General features: G+C 42.0%; 1 protein-coding gene across 1 annotated transcript in view; it reads left to right on the plus strand.

The window, feature by feature from the left end:
* Nucleotides 1–24,724, plus strand: part of LOC144790677 (cytochrome P450 2J2-like) — a 133,622-nt gene that overhangs the window by 33,395 nt on the left and 75,503 nt on the right. The gene's annotated exons all lie outside the window — the stretch shown is intronic.

Here is a 24,724-nt window from a genome sequence, read left to right on the forward strand (position 1 = left end):
CAAGCATATCCACGTGTTCGCAGGACCTTTGCGTGCTTGTGGAGATTTGTTACCGTTTCGCAGAGCTTTGCGTAGCGCGACATCGCAAATTACGCCCACCCCTAGTGATTAGGGGCAGTGAGCCACTGTGTGGTAGAAAGGTCTAGATGGAAGTGGACATAACAGTGATCAAATTCTGCAAAGGCATGGATTGAGAATCAATGACTAAGTGCCTTCTGTGAATACCAAAATGAGTAAATGGTAGTAAGTTTAGGATTTTGTCTAAGGATAGTTCTGTGAATCAGGCCCTGTATGCTTTAAATAAAATGCAAGTTAAACAAGGAGCTGAACATATTATTGACCAATGCAATTGTGATAACTTATGTACCAGCTTTTGATGACACAAGGTCTTGGTGCCCATAAGCGATGGGGGAAAGTGAACGACAGAAGGGCCTGGGGGATACTTGCACAACTGTGGTGGTTTGAGGGAGGGCAGTGAGGAGTGTGTGGCAGCAGGATTGAAAGCCTGGTAAGGATGCTTCTGCTGCCCAATTTAGGAACTAATTACATTGGCAGTGTGACCGAAAAAGTACCAAACAGTTTACTTTTTTATTTTCAAGAAGAAAATCCCAAGAAGGGATTTCTCTTTTTTAAAATAAAAAAAATGCTTCCCTAGCCATTGGAGTTCTCTACCACGGCGAGGGGAGCATTAACAAGTTTTCACTGCCCCTTAGTGCCAGGGTGAAAACTAACCTGTCATTCTGTCCATCTAAATTAGGTGGGCAATATGACAGGTTAACCTCTGACAGCCCTTACTCCGCAGGGCTGTTGGGGGTTAACCACAGCAGAGACAGAGTAGTCTCCGATGTGATAAATCCTAAGGTCTCATCACATATAAATTTGGAGAGAGAACCTCATTCTTGGAGGTAAGCATACTCTGTCGCAATGGAGTATCTCTACTGTCAAGAAAAAAACTCAGTCTTGAATTGGCCTTTCTCCTTTCCAGTACTATTCCATTTGCTGGCCCAGCTGATGCCTTGAGATTGATGAAGTTTATGTGAGACAGAAATGTTGCCTGAGCCTCCATGGCTGCCCAAAAAATTGAATGTATCTTTCTCCTTCACCATTCCCAAGGATAAGGCTAGAAAATCCACAAACCAGAGATTCAGAAGTGTGGACGGAATACACACCTACCCTTAATCCTCTGATTCAAACCTGAGCAGGCTCTTTTAAAAAAGAGTCTACCCTCTGATTCGCTGGGTCTTGAATCACGACTTCCTCTGACTTGGCTGATTGGTCTGTCAAGTTGGAGAGTAATGGATCTGTTTTTGGTTTCTGAGGAAAATCCATGTCCCGCTTTGCCAGAGGCTAATGCCTTCCCAAACAATTGGGAACCAAAGTCTTCTCTGGTTCCTTCTATTCCCTCGTTAGGAAGACATAAACAGCTGAGTTCAAGAGGAACCTTGAATAAACTGGTTGGTTAAACAGTCAGAATCAATCACCACTTGTAGAAGGACGATCAGCAGCTACAGGTAATTCCAGATTGCTGGAGATATAAAAAATTAGACCTCTTAATTCATCCCTTTGTAAATATTTTCCTCTTGAGACTCCAGTACCAAAGTCATCTGTATCATAGCTTTGACAGTGAAACCCTCAATGGAGATGAATGACTTCTACAGGAGATAGGTAGCCCCCTTGATCCCTGCTGATTATTAAGAGCTTCCTAGATGGACTTTGTCATCATCTGAGTATGTTTTTCCAAAATATTGTGAACTCAAGCTTAAAATGGCCTTTCATTGGATAAGAAGGTCCCCTATACATGGAGGGAGTGGAGAGGTGTCTTTGTTTTTTAATATACTTTACAATAGTTAGCAGCAGCAAACCTTCAGAAAGAAAAGGTACTACATATGTCTCCCTGGATGACCTGAAGCAAAGAAAGCCATACAATTAGTTAACTTGACTTAAACACACAATTATAAATTGCATATGAGAGAACACAATCCAAATAAGTGAGACAATAATATTCCTTCTATGTAAATCCCTTTACAACAAGATATAGAGGTAGAAAATATTCGGTACTTAAGAATGCAACACCAAGAACTGCTTTAGTTTTGCTGACTCAAAATTCAACCTGTGATTTAAAAATAAAAGAGAGACAACCATGACTAATTAGTGACCAGACACCACAAAAACCGTTTCACAGAAAGGGTAGGTGTAATTCTTAACATATATAAATTACAAATCCAAACACCTTTGGCAAAAGTTACCCCATCCAATGAGGAACTGAAATTGTGCTCCAAGGAGAATCCATCCACCTTCTGCTAGCACAGATAGGCAGTCCCTTGCACCATTCAAATCAATATTTGACTTCTGTTTATATATTTATTTTAAAACTTTTTTAAACTTGCTCATTACATACAATTGAAATAAGTAGCAGGCGGCAGTTGTTTTGTACGGCCATAGGACATACATCAGTCATTAACTTTACATCATTCCACAATAACACAGATGAGTTTTCGGAATCTGAACAAGACGTTCTAGGAATTAAAAACGCACCTCAACATAATTTCCCTCCCTCAACTGCCGAAACTAACATTCATTGTAAAGATGTTCTCCTCCCAGGGACAGATCTTGATATGTTTGCCATTGGTTCCATATTTTTGGGTGCCTAGGCCAGTCTTCCTCCCTTTGTATCATTACTAGAAGCCCCTTATCCTCTAGTGGAATCTCTAATGAGAACACCTGGGACATTATGGTTGTCACTCCTTCCCAATAATGGCGTATTCCTGGGCACTCCTGGAGGAAGTGTTAAAAGGTAACCCTCTGCTCACATTCTATCACACATGAGGCACCCCCCCTTCCTATTGTGTGGAGTTGGGTACAGGAGTAATATATTCTATGAAGGATTTTCAATTGTATGAGTGTGAACTGTACCCTGATTGCTATTTCCTGAGGGCCTTGAAGAGCCTCTAGCCATTGCTCATCTGTGATTTCCCCTATATCATTTGTCCATGCTGCTCTCAGAGGCCCCAATGGGTCTGGGGAGGTATTTATTATTATTATTATTATTATAATTGCATTTATTGAGCGCACAGCTACCCGGAGGTTTCCCGGCGCTAAAGGCAAACAAAAGTGAGCTAAGTAGAAAAGGAATGAGCATGTATATTAAAAATTAAAAAGCCAGGTCTTAATTCCTTTGCGGAATTTCAGATAGCACGTTTCAGATCGCAGGGATTGGGGCATAGAGTTCCATAGGGAAGGTGCAAGTAGTGCAAACGAGCGACCGCCCATTCTAGCTTTGTTGAAACGAGGGGTCTGAAACTTGTTTTGCGTGGAGGATCTCAGAGTGCGCGAGGGAACATAGTGCTGCACTAAAGAGGACACGTATTTCGGAGCTTTACCAGTTTTAATATGGTGCATAATGCAGAGAGCTTTAAACTTCACTCGGCTCTCAAGGCGCAGCCAGTGCAGCTTACGCAGATGGACAGCGGCCGATGACCTGGCAGGCAAGTTACAGATAAGGCGGACTGCCATGTTCTGAACCACCTGCAATTTCTTTATAACCTCCTTACAGGCACCCATAAGCAGAATGTTCCCGTAGTCCAACCGTGAGGTGACAAGGGCCTGAACTACGGTCCTCAGGGTGTCAGCTGGAAGCATCCACGCAATTTTTCTCAGCCACCTTACGATGGTAATGCAGGTGGCTGAGACTTTTACAACATGTTGCTTCATTGACAGCTGGTTGTCAAGTAGGACCCCGAGGTTACGGGCTGTGACTGAGGTGGTGGGGATAGGGCCCATCTGATGAGGCCAATGTTGGGGGCCCCAGAGCGATGAATTTGGGCCAAACAGAAGCAACTCTGTTTTGTCACCATTGAGTTGTAATTTATGTCTATGCATCCAGTTGGAAATTTGTTCCAGACCAGACTGCAGGGAAGACGTGGGGAGGTGTTTATTTGTGGACAAAGAGTAGACGATTTGTGTATCGTCAGCGTAAGAATAGATCGTGAGACCTGCTTGCTCTGCCAAAAAAGCTAGAGGACTCACATAAAGATTAAAGAAAAAAGGACTAAGAATGGAACCTTGGGGGACACCATGAGGGGAAGTGAAGATAGAGGAGACAGAGGTAGAAGAAAAGACTTGAAAAGTGCGGTTAGAAAGAAAACTAGCAATCCAGGCCAGGGCAGGGCCGTCTATTCCCACAGATTTCAGGGTGGACAACAAGATGGAATGGGAGACGGTGTCAAATGTGGCACTCAAGTCTAACAGAATGAGTGCCACTGTCTCCCCGTTGTCCACTTGTCTTCTGATGGTCTCGGTCACACCAAGAAGTGTGGTCTCAGTGGAGAAGCCAGCTCTGAACCCGGATTGAGAGCAGTGAAGAAAATTAAAAGATTCAACATAAGAGGTAAGAAGAGAATTAACGTGCTTTTCAAGAATTTTAGAGTAGCATGAAAGCAAAGAGATGGGCCGAAAGTTGGAGGGATTATTTGGGTCCGCATTAGCCTTCTTTATCAAAGGGACCACCATCGCATGTTTCCATTCTTTGGGAACCGTGGCTTCAACCAATGAAGCATTCAGGAGATCAAGGATAATCTGAAGAATAGATGGATCAAGGGTGCACAGTATTTGTGGAGGCATGGGATCAAGGGGGGAACCAGATTTTATTTCGTGAAGGTATTTTTGAAAAAGCAAAGGCGAAATTGGCTCCCAGGAGTGGAGTTGGGGAGCCGTGGGAGTTAGACTAGATGTATCGACAGAGCAGGGGCTGGGCAATTGAGAGTCAGGGATGGGGGAGTAAGTAGAAGGAGCGCTAAAATTAGCATAGATTTTATCTATTTTCTCCAGGAAGAAGTTTTCCAGAGCGTTACATTGTTTTGTGTCCAAGCAGGGGTCTTTAGGTACAGAAGACATGCCTGCAAGATCTTTTACAACTTTGAACAAGGCCTTAGGTCGATTTTGGGCATTAAGTATGGTACTATTAGCATGATTAGCTCTGGCAGTATCACAGGCAGAATGGTATGCAAGAAGGGCAGCCTTATACCCTTTTTTCTTATCCATGCAGTAGTTGGAGCGCCAAAGGCGTTCCAGTTTCTTGCAACGAGATTTTTCCTGGCGAAGTGAGTCATTAAACCAGGGAGCCGGTGGATGATGAATATGGGGCTTATTTCTCTGGGTTGGGAGACAAGAATCTAAGGCTGATATCAGCCAAGAGTTGACAGCAGACACCTCCTTAGTAGTGAGGGTGGAAAGCATAGGTTTAGAATTCTCAAAGCAAATATTCAGTTTGCCATTATCTAATCGTTTCCAGTTCCTGCTGGCTTTATGAGGATGTAAGCCAGTAGAGGAGTTGTGATGATCAGAAATATTGATTGAAAAATCAATGATAAAATGATCGGACCAAATAACAGGTGAAGACGAGTGGCAGGTGATGCAATTAAGATTGGAGATAATGGGATCTAGTAGATTACCAGCTTTATGGGTTGGGTCAGAGTTATGCAGGTGAAGATCTAAGGCGGCTAAATCCTGTAGTAGGCGCGTACTAACGGGGCAAGATGCATGATTAAAGTGAATATTTAAGTCTCCCACTATTAAAAAATTAGTGGATTGTAATATCAGAGGGGCAATGTGCTCTGGGAAAGAGGAAGCCCATGCACAGGCCGAGCCAGGGGGACGGTAGATAAGGGTTCCAGTCAGAGTAAAGTTGGGAGAGAGTAGGAGTTTGAAGAGACCAGCTTCACAACTGGGAAAATCAAGATCTTCCCATTTGCAAGAGAATTCTCTTTTAAAGATTACAGCGATACCTCCGCCGTCCTTGAGTACACGGTTTCTCCCCACAAAGGTGTAATCGTTGGGGAGAGCCATGGCAATGTCTGGCCCGGAACTCTCATTTAGCCATGTTTCCGTTACGAACATGGCTGCTGGTCTAGATGACTCAAGAAGGTCGAAGATGTCTCTCTTATGTTTAGAGAGAGATCGGCAATTTATGCTAATAAAGCCCCTATCTACTTCCTACAGAGTACTGAAGGGTGAAAAATACGGAAGTGCTGTCCCCTCCTGGAGATGGACCCTAAGTGCATGTCCTAATCTGAAATAATGTAGAGTTTGGGAAAATGTTTGGGAATTCTTGTTTTAGGGCTTCCAAGGTAATAAAGACTCAATTTCTCTATACATCCCCCAAATGTTCAATACCTATTTTTGCCCATTTGGAGAACACAATTTAATTAGCAACCTCGGACATCCTGTTACTATGCCAGGGTGGGGTTATGGCGGTCAACATGTTGCGACGTCCGACATGGGTCCCAGGCTCCTACCAGCACCTGACCACAGTGGCTGTATGGGCGGAAGGATCCCTCTCCTTTTGCCGTTATACAAAATTACTTCATAGTTGTTGTTTAACATTGCCTCTCTATCGACCTTATAGGCGGGTTTGTCCCACTCAGTCATTGATCACTAATAACTGTGAGGATCAAAAATGAATTTTAATAGTTGGGACTGCAATAGCCCCATCCCTCTGGAGTTTCTTAAGAGCAATTCACGGGGCTCTCAGTTGCCACAGCAACGAACAAACTTTCTTATCTATTTGCCTGAAGTAGGTTGAGGGAACAGGATAGGGCAAGTTTTGTAGCACGTACAGGAATCTTCGCAGGGATATCATCTTAAACAGGGCTGCCCATCCCATTAGGGACAAGGGGAGAGCCCTCCAGCGCTACACATCAGAGTTGTTCTATTTGAGGGACAATATTTCATTTCAAGAATAGGGATTGATCACTAGTCACAAAAATGCCCAAATATTTAAAACCTACTAATTCTATGGGGGCCACACCCTGCATCGGCAATGTGGGGGGCCACCCAAGAGAGGGAAGAACACCGATTTTGTCCTGTTTATTCTATATCCCGAGTAGCTGCCAAGTAGGTCAAAAATATGCAGAATAAGGGCTATCGAAAAATAAGGTTGGGATACGTATAATATAATATCATCCATATATAGGGAGCCGGTATTGGATGGGATCCTCAGATCATTGGGTCGGCTCTAATCCACGCTGCTAGGGGCTCCAGCACCAGGGCTAAAATAGGCTGTGACAATGGGCACCCTTGCCTGGTTCCACGCCCCAGCAGGAAGGGCGCCAAGAGCATTCCGTTCACCTTTACTCTTGTGAAAGGGGCATTATATAGTAGCGGCATCCATGTTCAAAATTTTGACCCAATCTGGCCAGGGCCGCCAATAGGTACGGCCACTCAATACTGTCAAATGCCATAGAGGCTTCTAATGCCATCAGTGCCATCTGCTGCATCTGCGGCTGGGCAGTCATATGTAGAACACCGTATAGTATCCTTAAAATATGAAGAGTCCTTCTGCCCGGCATAAACCCCGATATATGGATGAGTGAGGATAGGACTGTGTAAGCCTGGCTGCTAGTATCTTGGCCAGGACCTTTACCTTCACATATAACAAAGAGATTGGTCAATATGAGCCATACTCCTCAGGGGTTTGCCTGTTTTGTGGATTACAACTGCACTGACATTCTGGCAGCTGTTCCTGTTCCACCGTGGCCTCAAAAATGTCTAGCATAGGCTGGGTTATTGTTTCTGTAATTTTTTTAAAAAGCTCAACAAGTAGTCCATTTTGCCCTATCGCTTTTCCAGAGTGTAGGGCTCTGAGGGCCCCGGCTACTTCTTCTGGTGTAAAGATAATCCCTTACGGATGGGATTCCGCCGTTAGGATTATGATGTCGGTTTCCAACAGCCACTTCATGTTGGTCGTTCCGACATGGATTGTCTGTCAAAAATTCCCTTTGGGGGCCCCTAGCAGGACCCTAATTCCCCCTGGCCCTCCACATTTGGCACCTAAGGCCCCCCCTAAACTTCCCTGCACCGTGTGGCAGGCACACGGTGCACATTATACGTTTTGTGAGTGAAGGGATGTTTGCAAACATCAGTTTTTATATGGGGGCTCATGCTACAACCATTTTCTGCCTGCTGCACACGCTCCCATAGGAAAATGGATGTTTCCAACCGCACTGTGTGTGGTCACATCCAAATAATGAAGTCGGAACCACCAACCTGAGGTCGTTCGGTTCCCAATTTGCAATAGTGTTGGTCAAAGACAACTCCGACCAACATCGTAATGAGGGACAATGTTGCAAAATAGATAGCTTACGAAAATGATGACGGGTCGAAATGAAAGGAGACCTAGAAAGGGATAAGAAAGAAAAACAATATACATTTCACGACGAGGAAAACAGTACCCCTGTGCTACTGAAGACAGACTTATCATAAAGGAAAGTGTAAGTGGCAGTGCATTAATCACTCATTCACCATAAAATACTCACATCTTGATGAGATGGGGAAAACTAGCAGGTCTTGAAAGAAGAGTCAAGACGGCTCACCTCACTGCCATGTTATTGTCTTGTGTCAAAGTTCATGTTATTGTATACACTCTATGAAGTCACAGGCTTGATACGTCAGTGGCTATCCCATGTTACCTCATTTTAGTGTCTTTGAGAATATAATTATCCATTAATATTTAGGTAAAAGTGAGTGCTTTTGTTGTGTTATTGTCAGTTCTAAAAATGATGTCGAACCGAAGTCTTGTTATGTGGGGTCAGTGATCATATCCTGCCAACTGTGTATGCTTACCAAATGTTATCAAATTGGCACACTGACATTCATCCTATCTCTGTTGATTGCATCTTCAATAAAACAAGCATTTTCATTAGCTAATTAGAGTTTATTTGATTATTTGCACTCCACACAAACCATCTTCCAATATGCATGCCTCAAATTTTAAAGATATCATGTAATAGAAGTCACCCTCACTGCTCCTTGTTAACATCTATATGGGACTCTTGGCTAGCCTGCTCAAGAAAATGGTGGTGCAATGTTATTTATATGCCGACTAAACCCAGATCTTGTTTAAGCAAGTCTTTATGTAAATTCAGTAGCAGTAAGTTTAGGCGGACCAACCTCACCACGTGCCTCTTGTTACTCTTATGGTGGATGTCAGCATTTTTGTAAATATAAAGTACAGTTGGACTGATGGGTATTGGGAGAACATTTTTTGTTCAAAATATTGTGATAAAGAAATATTGTCAAAAATATAACATTTATTACAGTTATATCATGACAGAAAATATATATGTGTGTGTGCGCGTTTGGTCATTTTTTATTTATTTTACTGTTAGTGAGGAAAAGTTTTTTTTTTAATTGTCTAATGTTGAATAATTTTAATTTGTATGTTTATTAATTAAAAAAGTATACATTTTCAAAATTAAAATAAATGTACTTGAAATAATTTAGTAACAATTATTTTGCATGTAAAGTGGGAAATATTTTGCATAGACCACTTTTGAAATGATGATTATTATTAAAAAAAAAATTGTCTTTTTGGAAGGCATTTTGGTGAGCGATAGTTTTAAAAACTATATTTTTGACACTATATTGCTGTATCCTGACAATTATGGCTCTTGTGTTCTGTCAGTGATCCAACTGATGTGCTAGTACAAAAGCATTGAGCAAGCGGATAATACAGAATTCAAACCAAGCTGCAAAGTGTTTAAAATGTTGCTGTTTGTTTGTATGCTGGTTCAGAAAATCATATGACTGCATCTGGGTGGCATTGCACAACTACACTGACTCCCAATGAGGAAGAGAAAATGTCTTCAAAGCTCTGATCATCCCTACAGAGTCTTCTAAGAGAATGTCCACAGTTATCTAGCTATTAAATGTAGCCATCTTATTAGCCCGAGCACTAACACAGTGCAGAGCTCTCCACATGTTCTTTGGATTCACATACAGGCAGCTTTTAGTTATATGTTGTTGAAGACATATTGTGGACGGTAATAATACTTACAGTGATTTTTGGGACAACCAGTTGCTTAACATTGGTTGTTTTTCTTGTTGATCTCATTTGCTTATTCGATGACGTTCTTACCATTTCTTGTGTGTGTGTCTATGCATCCTCTGCAGCATAGCTTCTTTCTCATCCTTTTTGATTGGATAATTTGTGTTTTTACATTTCACAGGATTTAGAGAATGTCTTTTTAAGTTTTGCCTGAGACAGCATGCATATCTATTGTTAACAAATAAAGCTTTAGAACTGGCTTAGACCCGCCCGTTACTTGCTATTATTGCGATTAGTTACCATTGGTTGGCTTACACGTCACTCATGTTTCTAGGCTTCTAAATGGTCAGTGCCTCCTAGTCCTTCCTACTTCCTCCAGGCGCTTTCAGTGTTGGTGCCTGCCAAGGAGCATGGACCTAGCATAGCTTCTTGTCTGCATCCAGCGTCCTTCGACTGGCTGCAGGCACGTTTTAAAACTTTTTGACAAGCGCTGTCAAAATGTGCTTGTCTGCACCCTGTCTCCCACCCCTCCATCAAGTTTTTTGTTCCCCCGCCCTCCTGCCACTGCCCCTTGTGTTGCTGCTCACTCCCTCCTCCCTTCTCCCCCACACCACATCTGTGTTGCTTGTCTCCCACGACCTCCTCCCCCTGTCGGTGGTTGGTGATCCTCCCCTCCTCCCCATGCCCCTCTAGTTTTGTTTTCTCCTTGTCATTGTTGCTGCTACCTTCCTTCTCCCCCAAACCTCCCTTATGTGGCTTACCCTCCCTTGTAACTTTTTCTAACACATAGCAGGGGCTGCTGTGCAACAAGGTTTAAAAACAAATCTCTATGATGGGGTCAACACTGGCCATGGCATAGTACTTTGTATTTTCTTTACTTTAAGACATGTTGCACAGCAGCATACCCTGCTGTGCAACATATCTAAAGAAACATTGAAAACGTTGATAGAAATCGTATAGGTGGTGGCTTGGCCAAGGCTATTTGGCGCATCTGACCTATTGACTTTTTAACTGATGCTTGTTATCTTTTCCCTTCAGCACTCCATGGGAGTGCAAGTGTTTATTATCTATCCCTCATGCAGTAGCAGCTCCTCGAGGGAGTGCTGCGGGCGGGGCCGGCGGGGGAGGGGCAGGGTGGGCGGTAGTTAACTCCGGCATACGGCTCAACTGAGTAAGTAAAGAAATAAATAAATAAAACAAATTACGTTGCGCACGCTGCAACGCCAAATGGCGATGCAGCGCGCACCGCCCCAGAGTCAACAGGGAGCCTTAGGAGGAGACTTTCGCTTCGAGAATGGCTGGGCAGGTGAACCTAATCAAGCTGGCAGAGTCTCATCCAGAGGCTTAATAGAGGGCTGCTGAATGTGTCCTTTAATTGATGAGGGCATTTGGGCCTATCGGAGGGTTGAATTGATGCATTATGGGAACTACAATAACCAGTGTGCAACAGAAATGAAACTTTGAGCAATGGCACAGGTCGTCAAGGCCTAGATGATAAAACATGAAGGAGTCCTGTGTACTCCCTGGGTACTTTGCTATTAAATCTGTAATACTACATGCGGCATAACAAACTATTTAAATATTTAGTAAATCATGTTTTTATCGGCTTTGATACAAATACCCAGTTTCTGAAGGAGGGCATCTTTGAATGTGAGTGCCACCCACACATCCAACTGTAGTGTAGCTCCTATTTTCCCAATAGGCTCTGCGCATTGGAATAGTACCTACAGCAGTAAAGGCCTAGGCCAGACGTTAACTAGGTCTACTACTGTCGATACTAGACTTAATTTTTGGGTTTGCCAGCTAAGCTCAGAGTTCGCTAGAAACTTTCTCGAATGTTCAAGGAAGGAATTAACTCCCCTGATTAGACAAGAAGGGATTTAGTTTCTGACAACCATAGAACATGACAACTTTGCTCTCCCCTAATCAAGAGTCAATCTCGAGAGTCGTGTGAGCACAAGGCAATTATTTTACTCAGTCAGTACGTGCATTCTTAGTCTCATCAGAATGTAGAGAAAAGGAAGAGACGGGCGTGTTCAATAAAAGATGTTATTTATTGATCAGTCTCTTTTCTCATACATGAGAAATGGATCGATATTATTGCAATACTTATAGTTAAGTAAAGTGCATACATTAAAAGCAATAGTATAAAATAATACTGTAAAAACATTGATATGGTTTCTGAGCCATATGATGTTTAAAATGATTAAAATATATTTACATACACATATACATTTGACTAAACGTACTCAACTGGTGTTTCTAAATACGCCTACCCCGTGTACCTGACCTAAGTCTAATGCGTGGGCAGGAATAGAAAGTTACAGTTTAAGTTAAGTTTGTTTTTGCCAAGTGAATAACTAAAGAATTCTCTGTGAGGGGTTATTCAGTTCTGTACCTGGAAGTTAGGATGAATGAGGAATGGTATCTCTTTCTCTGCTCTCGATATTCCAGGCTGCCTGCGAGGGCTGCCCGAAAGCGCCGGTGCTGGGTCTCTCGGCTTGAGATAGCAGCGCGTCTCTCAGCGCGTCAGGAAGGCGGGGCTGCTGCCAGCGGGGTCTGCTTCTGCTCTCGGCTTCGGCAAGTATGGCTGCTCCGTCTTGTCACCACGCGTGTGTTTGCATAGGGCAAGGTCGGCAATATTTATACCTTAAAGGTGCCGAGATTGACGTAAGGATGGACATAGATACGTCAATAAAGATGTCATACGACTTGCTCGTTAGCACATTCTTTACTAAAGTTCTCTGTGAAATCAAAACAATGGCCGCACGTATTTTCCAGGTTGTCATAGGTTTGATTTGTTATGAGAACGTCGTATGCCTTATCAGGGGCTGGAGGAATGTCGCTTGTCTAATTAGATCTCAAGCGTTATGACCTAATCAGATAACACGTTCCTGTGCCGTAGTGTGACTGCGTCAGATAACGGTATCTGCATCATTGGGGTTTTCTTGCCTCATGGGCTGACTGTTAGTTAACTTGATAGTTAGTTTAACCAGAATAGGGTCAGGAATAGGGGGACTGATTCAGAACCTATAGAAATACACGACACCCACTCCACGCTAACTATGGTCATATCTACTAATCTATGCATAGTATAACATAGTACAACATACTATAGAGTATAGTGTATACCTTACCACCCCAAAATACATAAATGCATTTCGAAATTTTCAAATATACTGAAAAATTGCAGTCATATATATTGTATGCACTTAAGCTATGAATTAAATGCAAAATTAAACACGCATTGTTATGCATTATTGCTTATTGGTATATGAGAAATACACATGAAATGGCTCTTAATATGGCTGTACAGAAAGGAAGTTCGAGACCATTTCATCACATAATAAAATATTTGTGAACATCCCAGCGAGCAGCTAAAGTCTATAAAGTATCTAAAAATAGAAATTTTAGTTCTCTAGGAATAGTTTCTTACTTTAAGCAGAAGATCAGTGTCCCGGGGAAAAATATGTAGAAAAATATTTTAAGGGGCTTGCTGAAAAATATTGCTGTCCGTGAGCTGGAGTGAAATTGTTCATGTGATTTTATTTTTAAAGTTGAAGGCCAAATTCAGGGAACGCCGTGTGCGAGTTTACTCAAAAGTCTCTATTTCTGTTCTGGAGAGAACATCATATCATTCAGGCTTTCGAAAAAACTGTCAACAGCTTCATGGGAAAGTTCCACTAAGTCGGAAATAGGGGTAACCATGCATTCGTGCGCATGATTGTCTCCATTGACATTCTGATTCGCATTGCTGACAGAAGGTCGTACCTGTTCGATGCTGCTTTCATCTTGAACTTCACTACTCTTCAATCGCAGTGGTGAAGATTCCAGGAATGCCGTCATCAGGATTGGCAGCCTTTGAGGGCAGCACAAAGCGTGAACCTTGGTAGGAACCAACAGTGTATCTGCATCCACTGGCGCATCCGATTGTAGCGTCAGACAGGTGTCTAACACGCATTCTTCTCCGCATAGCAGACACCTTAGTACAGGTAAAACACACCTTTGCCACATTGGTCGAAATGATAGAAACCAAGTCATGTTTAGGTCTCTAAGCCGGGAGAGTCCCAGGATTTTTGATATCCGGTCCCGGTATCCAATGGCTAGGATCGTATCTTCCATTGTCGCGAGAGTTTGATCTGTGACATGGGTTGCCATAACGAAAAATAAGGACTAGGAATAGGATTCCTGCAATTAGTCCCAGGATCAGGGGAAGTCCGCCAAAAATCGAATGGTCGAAATCTGGAAAAATACCCAGTATGGCTTTGAATGGTGTTAATGCCATCGAAAATACTTTCTTAAATACCCCTGAGATCCCATTGGTATCAGAAATATTTAAGATTTCGCTCAGGATTTCCGCGAAATGTACGGGGGAATTAGTTGATAATAATGTATGTATCTCTGCAGTCGTCCTTGCGACTTGTAGATCATACGTTTCTTTTGATGACGTGAGCCTTGTAGGCGTCTGAAGAAGCACTGTTTTCATTCTGCTTAAAGTATCTATTCGAATAGAAGTAATTTTCAAACTGGGCCATGCCCTTGCCTCCCTGTCTGGAAAGGAGCTGGGGAATAAAGAACGTCCACAGCCCTTGACCTTCGCCGTTGTAGTTACTAGATAAGGAGTCCCGGGCATAAGACTGCAACATCTGCGGTCTACAATAAGAATGTAACTCCCATTATAGAGTCTTTGAAAGAATGGTTCTATTTCAGTTGCAGGTGCGCCTTGCTGGTGACATGAAAGGTTGTATGAATTCCCTTCACAGGCTCCATGCAAACTAATTCCGTTACACAGAAGCGTGTCGCTTAGTGACATAGCACAATTGTTGCCACTAAGAAACACTTTCTGTCCTTTATTACTGACACATGCATGTGAATAGGGCAGGTTCCAAGTTGTTTTAAGGTACCCCTTTCCCAATTTCTCGTACATGCCAGCCTGTATATATTTTTGGCAGTATTAAAACCTGAAGGTTGAGATTGGAATATTTATGATTCCGTGGATTATCCATTCACTGACAGGTCGTTCTGACATTGTCATTGGTAATCTTTCTAGTTTTTCAATGCTCAAGATTGTATAATCAGCACCCTTTTGCGCCATACCGATTTGTCTATCAGTAAGGTTAAAGATTTGGAATAGTGACGTTGTGTTGATTAAACGCCAAGGCACATAGCCTGAACGCAGATTTTGTAACGTCCAGCCAAGCTGTACAATGGAACGCAATTGTGACTGACCATGTTGTAATAACAGTAAGTCTTGCGATAATATATCGATTGCTGAAGACACAATGCTGTCCAATGAAAAAATTCTGGAGGACAGAGTCATTAACCCATTGTCCACTACAGATAGTGATTTTTCCAAATTAATACGGTCAATTTCCCGTATTCTCTCTGCTGTTTCAATTTGAGTAACCTTCCAGGCCTCATTGTATGCTGCATATACAGAGGCTGCTATGAAACGCTTTTGACGCTGTTTGCGTGGTCCCATTATGAAATCACGCAAGTCAGCACCATCAGTAAGTAAAGTTAGGTGTTGCTTAATTTCAGGCAGTGTGGAAGTTTGTAGCCACTGAAGGCATAATTTGCCCACACTGTAGGTTGTTATTATCCCTGGGTGATGTCTTTGGGGATATCTAGGGTCTGGCCTGGTCATTTTGAAACCCTGTGTTTTATTCAGGAATCTATCTTGACAGTAATTTGTATCTGTGGGCCAGATCAACCATTGTTTCCAATCAGGATGTGTTCTGTTTTGGTTTAGTATATGGTTTACGTCTATCTCTTCATCTGTATCAGAGCTATTGCTGAACATTGTTGGCTTTGGAATAGACGGTTTATTTAAATCTTTGATTTTGGCAAAACCAAGACAGGTGGTTTGTTGAACAGTGTCATTTAAAAATATCATTTGTTCTGGGATCATGCAGGCTCTCAACAAAGCTTCTATACCCTGTACTTGCCATTCTTTTGTACCCCAAACACTTTTCAAATCAACATTTTTGTCCCAATAATCAAATCCAAAAGTATTCATTTTTTCAAAGAATGAATCTGAATATATCAATTTTGTGTTGGTTATCATGGTTTTCATCCCTGTCTTGTTTGACAATTTAAAATAAAATGTTTCAGCATTACTTGTGTTAAAACCTGAAAAATATGAATATTTGTCATATACGGTTCTAGAGCTTCCTTTTGGAGGTGTAGCACAATGTTCCCATTGATTATAACTTAAAACATTTCTAGGTTGTGCAGATTTATGTAAAAAATGGTTACCATAATGGTTATAGCAATACATACTATCATAATTTGTAGAACCTTGCAAATAATCATGTTTTGTAAATTTAGCAGACATTACTAAGTCAGACATCATGTTGTTAATACTTTCGAAGTCCCAATCATCAGCAAATGAGTTTGGTTTTGCAAAGTCACTCAAGGAGATCTTGATTTGGTGTGGATATTTCAGGATCTCGACCGGACCATAAATTTCATAGTCAGTGTTGTCCCAGGCTACCCCACCAGGTATAGGATTGGCTGTGAAGTTGGCTGAAGAAAGTTCTGAAGAAAGTTCTCTTTTCTCGACGTGTGAAGATGTGTGTGGTTTGAGGATCAAGTTGATGTTCTGACTTGCTGTGTCCATTTTAGCATATTTTCCCTCAATGAAGCGTCCCAAAGTAAATACCATGATGAGCCAAAGTATGAGGATAAATGCGCCAAAACCCACCCAAAATTCAATCCATGGAGAAACCAGATATGTTTCTTTCAGATGTTTCAAAAGTTCCTTCGCTTTGTCTTTAAAGGATTTTGATGATGGCTGTGTCTTTGATTCACTGAAGCCGTCAGAGGAATCATCGAAGTTGATGAAGTAACCGGATGCAGTTCTGTCAATTGTTCCAATTGGTTCAGGATTTCTGTTGTTTGCATTGTCACTCGGCACTTCATTGTAGATTGGTGTGTCTCTGCTAAATGTCTTTATTTGGGTTTTAAGAGGTCTGAGTTCTATTGCATTGTTGCATAGTCCTTCTTGTTCTTCTTTAGGCGTTTCGAATGTGATGAGCCTTTTTGTTAGGACCTCTGTGCTGGTAGCAAACCTTGGTGTTCTGCTACTTATTGGGAGTCCACTTGGCCTACTGTTTGTTATCGGCCACATGTTGTGGTTTTACCAGGTCGATGGATACAACTCGGTTCTCCTTTTTTCCAGCAAGTGGCGGTAGTACAACTGATCTTGTCCCGTTGACAGACAAGACAGGAACTGCTTTTCTGTAAGAAGGCCCAAATTCCTTCTTTACCGCGATCTTCTCCCTGACTAGATCCCCGACTTTTGGAATCCAGACAGGTCTTGCCGGGACAGGTGGTGATTCTTCAGTGGTTGTTGGCTGTTGTTTCAACTGTATGTTGCTCAGGTCTTTTCTTGTTTTGTTTAAGTCCTGCAAAATAGCCAAACGGTCTTTGACATCAAAGGTTTTTTCAATTTCCACTGAAGTCTGACTATCAAGGTCAGAGATCAACATCCTAGTTCCGAATAATAATTCGTACGGACTGAATCCCTTCAGAGAATTTCTTGGCAAGTTATTTAGACTACGTTGGACACTTATTAGATGTTTGACCCACCCAGCTCCCGAACCTAATATCCTTTCTATTATAGATTGCTTTCTGCCTTGGTTTTTTCTTTACACCATCCCGTACCCTCAGGAAGGAAGTGAGAAGATTCCCGCTGGGCTGTGCTCATTTGGCCTTGTTTCTCCCCCAGGCTGGATTGCCTGAGTGAAAACAATGGTCGAACGTAGCATGCTCTTAGCGTATATGCCATTTAGACTCGCAAATCTTGTATAATAGTCCGGACGTCAGCCGAGTGCTGGTGATCTACATTATAAGTGGAAACTAGCCTGTATATGTTAATCGCAAGCCATTCTTTTTGCTGGTAATATTATCTGCCTTGATACGACGAGGTATTAAACTGCTTCTCTCCCCACTGCGATCTCTGTTGCAGTTTGGGCAGTTTTTTACAAACATGGTGTAGTGCAGGCTCATGCCTGGCCACCAGTACCGTGATTGTAATTCTCCCAGAGAATCTTTTAATTTAAGGTGTCTGAGACCCTCGCCCATGTGTGCGTCTGCGATTAACAAGCTTCTCCTGTCCATGTTTGGAATCACCCTATCCCCCACTCCAGGGATTCGAGCAAAAGGGACGGAGTTTGCATCGATTATGTATGCATAATTGAGTGGATAGTTGATCGGTAGTGCTGAGCAGTCGCCGTTTGATGACGTTTTCACCGCCAGCAATTTTTCACCGTCAATGTATTTTAATGTACGCTTTTTTCGATCTACGGGAGCCGGTTTAGTGGCTGCCGCTGCGGCTGCTTCAGCCAATGAATTCCCTACAACGTGAACGCCATCACGTTGATGACTCAGTGAGTGTGTCACGTGAGTCTTTGGTAGTTCTTTTTGTAAAAGAGCTATTTGTTCCCAGAGCAGTTTCTGCTTTATCGGTGCATCTGTGTCATCTTTGTAACCGTTTTGAATCCATGTCTGCAAATCCTTGTTGTATGATTTGACGCAGTAATATGAATCTGACACTATAAGTGTCGGGAATTCGCGATCCGCATTATCTAGCGCCATTTTCAAAGCTATTATTTCAGTTTGTAGTTCTGAATTAGTTTCTACTGAGTGTGATTTTGTTAATAGAGGTCTTAGTTTACCTCCGCGCCACACTTCTTTTGTAATCTCACATGTGGGGTTGTATGCATGTTCTCCCCAAACGGAGGGTTGAGCATGTCCGTCTGTATAGATTACACAGGCGTAATGTCGTAGAGGAAGAATGTCGATTGGCAGAGGATACGTCTTTTCATATTTTAGATTTTTTAATTCTTCTAGTTCTGGATCAAAGTAGTAGTATACTTTGTCCGTTGTGATTGAATTCACCCATTGTATCCATTCCGGATTCAATGTTGTTGTTGGTAAATTACACGGTGTTGTTAGTGCCTCAAAGGCTGATTCTGCTGTTCTGACTGTGATATGTCTGCCGTCAGCTATCTCTTTTTCTCTAGCTATTGCGGTTTGAACTGCACGAATGATTTTTTCTGTATTACTGAATTTCTGTTCAGCTTCTGTGTACAAGTGTGATTTAAATGCAATTGGTACCTTTTCTCCCTCATTAGAGGTCAGGTATGTGAATCCGCATCTCCCTGGGATGACTCGGATCACAAGGTTGCGTGTGTTATCACGTGTTTCTAATTTTGTTTTAATTAGTATGTCTGTTTGTAAGGATCTCAAAATTTCTGTGTGTGTTTGAGTCCAACTGGATCTTTTAAAGTCTGGTTTAATTAGATCATAAAGGGGTTTGACCCTTTCTGCGTAATTTGCAATGTATGTTCTTCCGAAATTTAGGAAGCCTAGAATTGACTGTAGGTTTTTTAGTGTTTTAGGGGCTTGGATTACGGCACATTTCTCTAGGAAATTGTCTGCCAGGCTTTTGCCTTCACTTGATAACTCATATCCTAAGAATAGGACTGTCAGATGGGCAATTCTGGACTTTTTGAAGTTGAATTTGTAACCCTCTGCAGCGAACCCAAGTATTATGGTGTTCACCCTTTTCAAGTGAGTCTCCAAGTCATCATCTGTTAAGTAAATGTCATCGACATAAGATAATGCTTCATCATCATATAGTTGTAGTAATTCTGTTACTCTCGCTGAGAATACCCCCGGGCTGTTCTTGTACCCCTGGGCTAACCAACAGAATTGCTTTTGAGTGCCATTTACTGAGAATGCAGTTAAATATCTGCTCTCTGGTGCTATGTTTTGACAAAAGAATCCATTGGAGATGTCCAAGGTTGTTTTGTATTTTTTGCGCACTATGTTATTCATTAGTGCAGCACTGTGTGAGTTTTGCACTGCAAAGGTTTTGCAACATGTGTTAAGGTGTCGGTAATCCAAAACTAGACGATATGAATTGTCTGGTTTGGAGACCGGAAACAAAGGATTGTTCATTTGTGAGGTGCAAGTTTCAATCACCCCCTGGTATTCTAGCTGATCTAGTATTTCATTTACCTGTTTTTTAGCTTCTTGCTTAATTGGGTACTGCCTTTGTGCAGTAGGTTGTGATTTTAACTGGATTTTGTGAGGAGGGGAGTCCTCATCCCATCCTACATGATTTTTATATAAAGCAGGTGCTAAGGCCACTGCCCACTTTCTAGCAAGTGTGTATTTTTTATGAATCGGTATTTGATTCGAGAAGGCAGGCATAATTACTTCTTCGCCATGAGGGCACTCCCTGACAAACTCTGGTGGCCAGTCTTTTTCAGCTAGAAGGATGTCATAACCCTTTGAGAGGTTATCCCAAAATAGTCCCCTAATTTTCCTAGTCTTATCTCCCTCTATACGTAATGTTATCTCGTATATCTTGTGGGGCTTGCTAACTCTGGTGTCTGCAGTTTCCACTTGAAGGTATTCATTCGTGTCCACTGTCTCCAGATGATTCATAAGGACTTTGCGAGCTATGCTCACCTCTGCTGCGCTGTCTAGCATTGTCTGAGCCCATTCTCCGTTTTTCAGTTGTGTCCTCAGTATTCTCGGCATTTTTAACTACCTTGATACTGGCTACCTTCTTTTTTGGAAATTGTAATTTCTTTTTTTGTTGAGCAGGTTCCTTGTCTTTGGACTTGGCGTGCTCTTCTGATCGTCCTCTTCTTTCCGATTTCTGCGAGGAATTCTGAAAAGATTGAGAGGGACGTGTATCAATGTCTTGATATCTATCAGGTTTTTTAATATTATCCCTATTTCTAAGGTTATATCTATTCCCAGAGGGGTCACTCTGCGGTGACCTTTGTCTTTGGTTTGGAGATTTCTCTCTTCGCCTAGGAGACCTTCCTCGGGACTGGAATTTCTTTTCTTTAGGATTGGATTGTTTGTTTCCATCCCAGTTCTTTTTTGGTGAATTATTATTATTAAAAAATATTTTTTCTGGACTTGTAGTCAGTTGCGGTTTTACTGGTATTCCACCTAGACTATCTCTGCCTAGTTCTTCATAGGATTTTTCTATGATTCTGGCAATTTCAGCTGGTTGGTCTGCTATATCTGTCTCTTTTAACCTCTGGCGGATCGCCACATTTGCTGATTCACCTTTTATGTTGGCTAATAATATAGCCGAGACCTGCTTGAAGTCTTTTAGTAATTTCATACCAAGAGTTAAAGCAGGTTCTGGACCGTATTCATCTTGAATTTGTTTTAGCACATCTGGTATTACCAAAATGGATGGAACACCGTGCGTTTTTGTGTAGATGGAAGCAAAGACTGTACCCCAAGTGTCACAGTCCTCAATGTGTGGTGCGATTCCCATTGGGAGGCAGATAGTCAGAATCCTGTGCTTTTCTAGCGGGGTGGTGTCAGGAAACACCGCCTCTATTTGGGTAATTTTCTGTGCCAACCAGAATGGTATCTGTTCCCGTTTAGCTGGAACTTTACCTAGGCAGGATTGGATGTTCTGTGGTGTAATTTTATTTGTGTTCCCCTGGTGAGGGGTCAGCTGTGGAAGTTTAATCGCTGGCTGAATTGTTGAAGTCCGCATTACATAATGAACTAATTGTCTATGAATTTTTAGTAGTTGTTTTAGCTGTATTAACAGCTCTGCTGCAGGCATTCTTTCGATGTCTGGATGTGGTGTGTATCCGGCTAAGACCGGCCACGTTGCTCCTGGTCTTCCTAAAGGACCGAGCCTCGTAATGTGATTGTTATGTTTTAGGGCGCCATCAAATAAGAGCAAATGCTCTTGGAATTTGAGTGGTACTTCCACCTCCTCGAAAGGAGTGTATGTTTCAGGAGGTTCCTCTACTTTGTAATAGTGGAAGTACTTTGTTACAGCATTTGCTGCCGGAAAATGTATCCATGAATAGTATACCTCTGTCTGCCGATATTCGTGTGCCTCAATTACGAATATGACTGTGCCACCTCTAGGTGTCAGTCCATTTTCTATAAGTTTTAAGGTTATAGATCTCCTTTTAATGACCGGAATGAGTGTTATATTCGGGTCTGCTGCTTGCATGGTAGCATCAGCATCTGCGAGTTCAGTTGCTAATCTAACTGCCTCTCTTTCATCATCACTCTCTGCCATTTTACAGACAGGATGGTATTATGTTTGTTTGCAGATCAGGTTTCTTTATGGAACAAAGATTAGATGCACAATATTTTGGAACTGTTTATCCTTCAACGTTGACTTGACCAAGAACCATACATAGGAGTTCCCTCCTGCGAGGTTTTGGAGGATATAACCTTTCACCCACTCCAGACGTCTTTGGAGTATTTGGGAAAAGGGGTCTGAGTGAGAAAGCACGACTGAGTTACTCTAAATGTCTTACGTTAGTTTTATCGCCCTTTCCAAACACGTTGGGCGCCATGTAGTGTAGCTCCTATTTTCCCAATAGGCTCTGCGCATTGGAATAGTACCTACAGCAGTAAAGGCCTAGGCCAGACGTTAACTAGGTCTACTACTGTCGATACTAGACTTAATTTTTGGGTTTGCCAGCTAAGCTCAGAGTTCGCTAGAAACTTTCTCGAATGTTCAAGGAAGGAATTAACTCCCCTGATTAGACAAGAAGGGATTTAGTTTCTGACAACCATAGAACATGACAACTTTGCTCTCCCCTAATCAAGAGTCAATCTCGAGAGTCGTGTGAGCACAAGGCAATTATTTTACTCAGTCAGTACGTGCATTCTTAGTCTCATCAGAATGTAGAGAAAAGGAAGAGACGGGCGTGTTCAATAAAAGATGTTATTTATTGATCAGTCTCTTTTCTCATACATGAGAAATGGATCGATATTATTGCAATACTTATAGTTAAGTAAAGTGCATACATTAAAAGCAATAGTATAAAATAATACTGTAAAAACATTGATATGGTTTCTGAGCCATATGATGTTTAAAATGATTAAAATATATTTACATACACATATACATTTGACTAAACGTACTCAACTGGTGTTTCTAAATACGCCTACCCCGTGTACCTGACCTAAGTCTAATGCGTGGGCAGGAATAGAAAGTTACAGTTTAAGTTAAGTTTGTTTTTGCCAAGTGAATAACTAAAGAATTCTCTGTGAGGGGTTATTCAGTTCTGTACCTGGAAGTTAGGATGAATGAGGAATGGTATCTCTTTCTCTGCTCTCGATATTCCAGGCTGCCTGCGAGGGCTGCCCGAAAGCGCCGGTGCTGGGTCTCTCGGCTTGAGATAGCAGCGCGTCTCTCAGCGCGTCAGGAAGGCGGGGCTGCTGCCAGCGGGGTCTGCTTCTGCTCTCGGCTTCGGCAAGTATGGCTGCTCCGTCTTGTCACCACGCGTGTGTTTGCATAGGGCAAGGTCGGCAATATTTATACCTTAAAGGTGCCGAGATTGACGTAAGGATGGACATAGATACGTCAATAAAGATGTCATACGACTTGCTCGTTAGCACATTCTTTACTAAAGTTCTCTGTGAAATCAAAACAATGGCCGCACGGATTTTCCAGGTTGTCATAGGTTTGATTTGTTATGAGAACGTCGTATGCCTTATCAGGGGCTGGAGGAATGTCGCTTGTCTAATTAGATCTCAAGCGTTATGACCTAATCAGATAACACGTTCCTGTGCCGTAGTGTGACTGCGTCAGATAACGGTATCTGCATCATTGGGGTTTTCTTGCCTCATGGGCTGACTGTTAGTTAACTTGATAGTTAGTTTAACCAGAATAGGGTCAGGAATAGGGGGACTGATTCAGAACCTATAGAAATACACGACACAACCACATGAGGAAAGTATGCAAAGACATACACATCTACTTTATTGGAATGAATTTCTGATGGGCTGCTTAGAAAAAAAAATGTGCCGATGGCTTTTAGATAACATGGCATTTAAAAATTAGAAAGGTCTTTGAAATGTTTTTGTAAAATCCCACAGCAACTGCCGTTATCCCCTCGTAGCTACCTGCGACTAGAAAGTGAGGGTGAATCTGTGTGGATATGGCCTGAGGATGCTGTGTATTCCTTCCTAAAATTAGACTAAATTCATCAATAACATCCATAATGACCTCTCTGCTCAATCTGGATTTAGAAAAGTAACATGTATCCTAAACACCCTTTCCTTTCTCCTCCTTCTATATTGTTGTGCAGCCAGGAATAACAATTGCCTCACTAAAGCATAGAGTGCTGTCATTTTAAATGTTTTTAATCTGCCCTCCCCTTTTACATTTTGCACATGGTTACCACCTGTTTCAATTTGATGGTATTTTGAACATGCAATTCCCATCTTTTACAACTATCCACTAAATGCAAATGCATACTGGCACATGCATCAACAATGCCATTGCGATTTTAAAAATAGTGATTTCTATACATTCCTTAATTGCGAGTCGCAAATTGCGAGTCGCAATTAAGGAATACCTCCCCATTCATTCCTATGGGCCTAGAGGCCCATAGGAATGAATGGGAAGACATTCTCAATTTGCGATTCTTAATTACAGAATCGCAAACTGAGAATGCAATTTCAAGGGTGCCAGGGTGTCAAAAAGACACCCTGTTGCACCCCTGAAATCTGCATATGAGTACATCTTGCACACACACTTGCCCATGTGTGTGTGTGTAAAATGGAACTTTGAAAATGCACTTTAGTGCATTTTTCAAAGCTTTTGCAAATTGCCATGAAGTTCAACTTCATGGTAATTTGCTCCCCCTATTAGCAAAATCGCTAATTTTTTTACTGTAATGCATTGCATTTAAGGGATCTCAATTTGAGATTCCTTAAATGCTAATGCAATTTAAGTAATCGCAATTTAGGGATTACTTAAATTGCGATTCAAATGCAAAAATACGGGTCGCAAAGGAGCAGATTCTGAGAATCTGACCATTTGCGACCGGTTTTTGCTTTGATGCATGTTAATCCATAAACATAGCGATTCAG

Source organism: Lissotriton helveticus, chromosome 11 (assembly GCF_964261635.1).
Source record: "Lissotriton helveticus chromosome 11, aLisHel1.1, whole genome shotgun sequence".
NCBI lineage: Eukaryota > Metazoa > Chordata > Amphibia > Caudata > Salamandridae > Lissotriton > Lissotriton helveticus.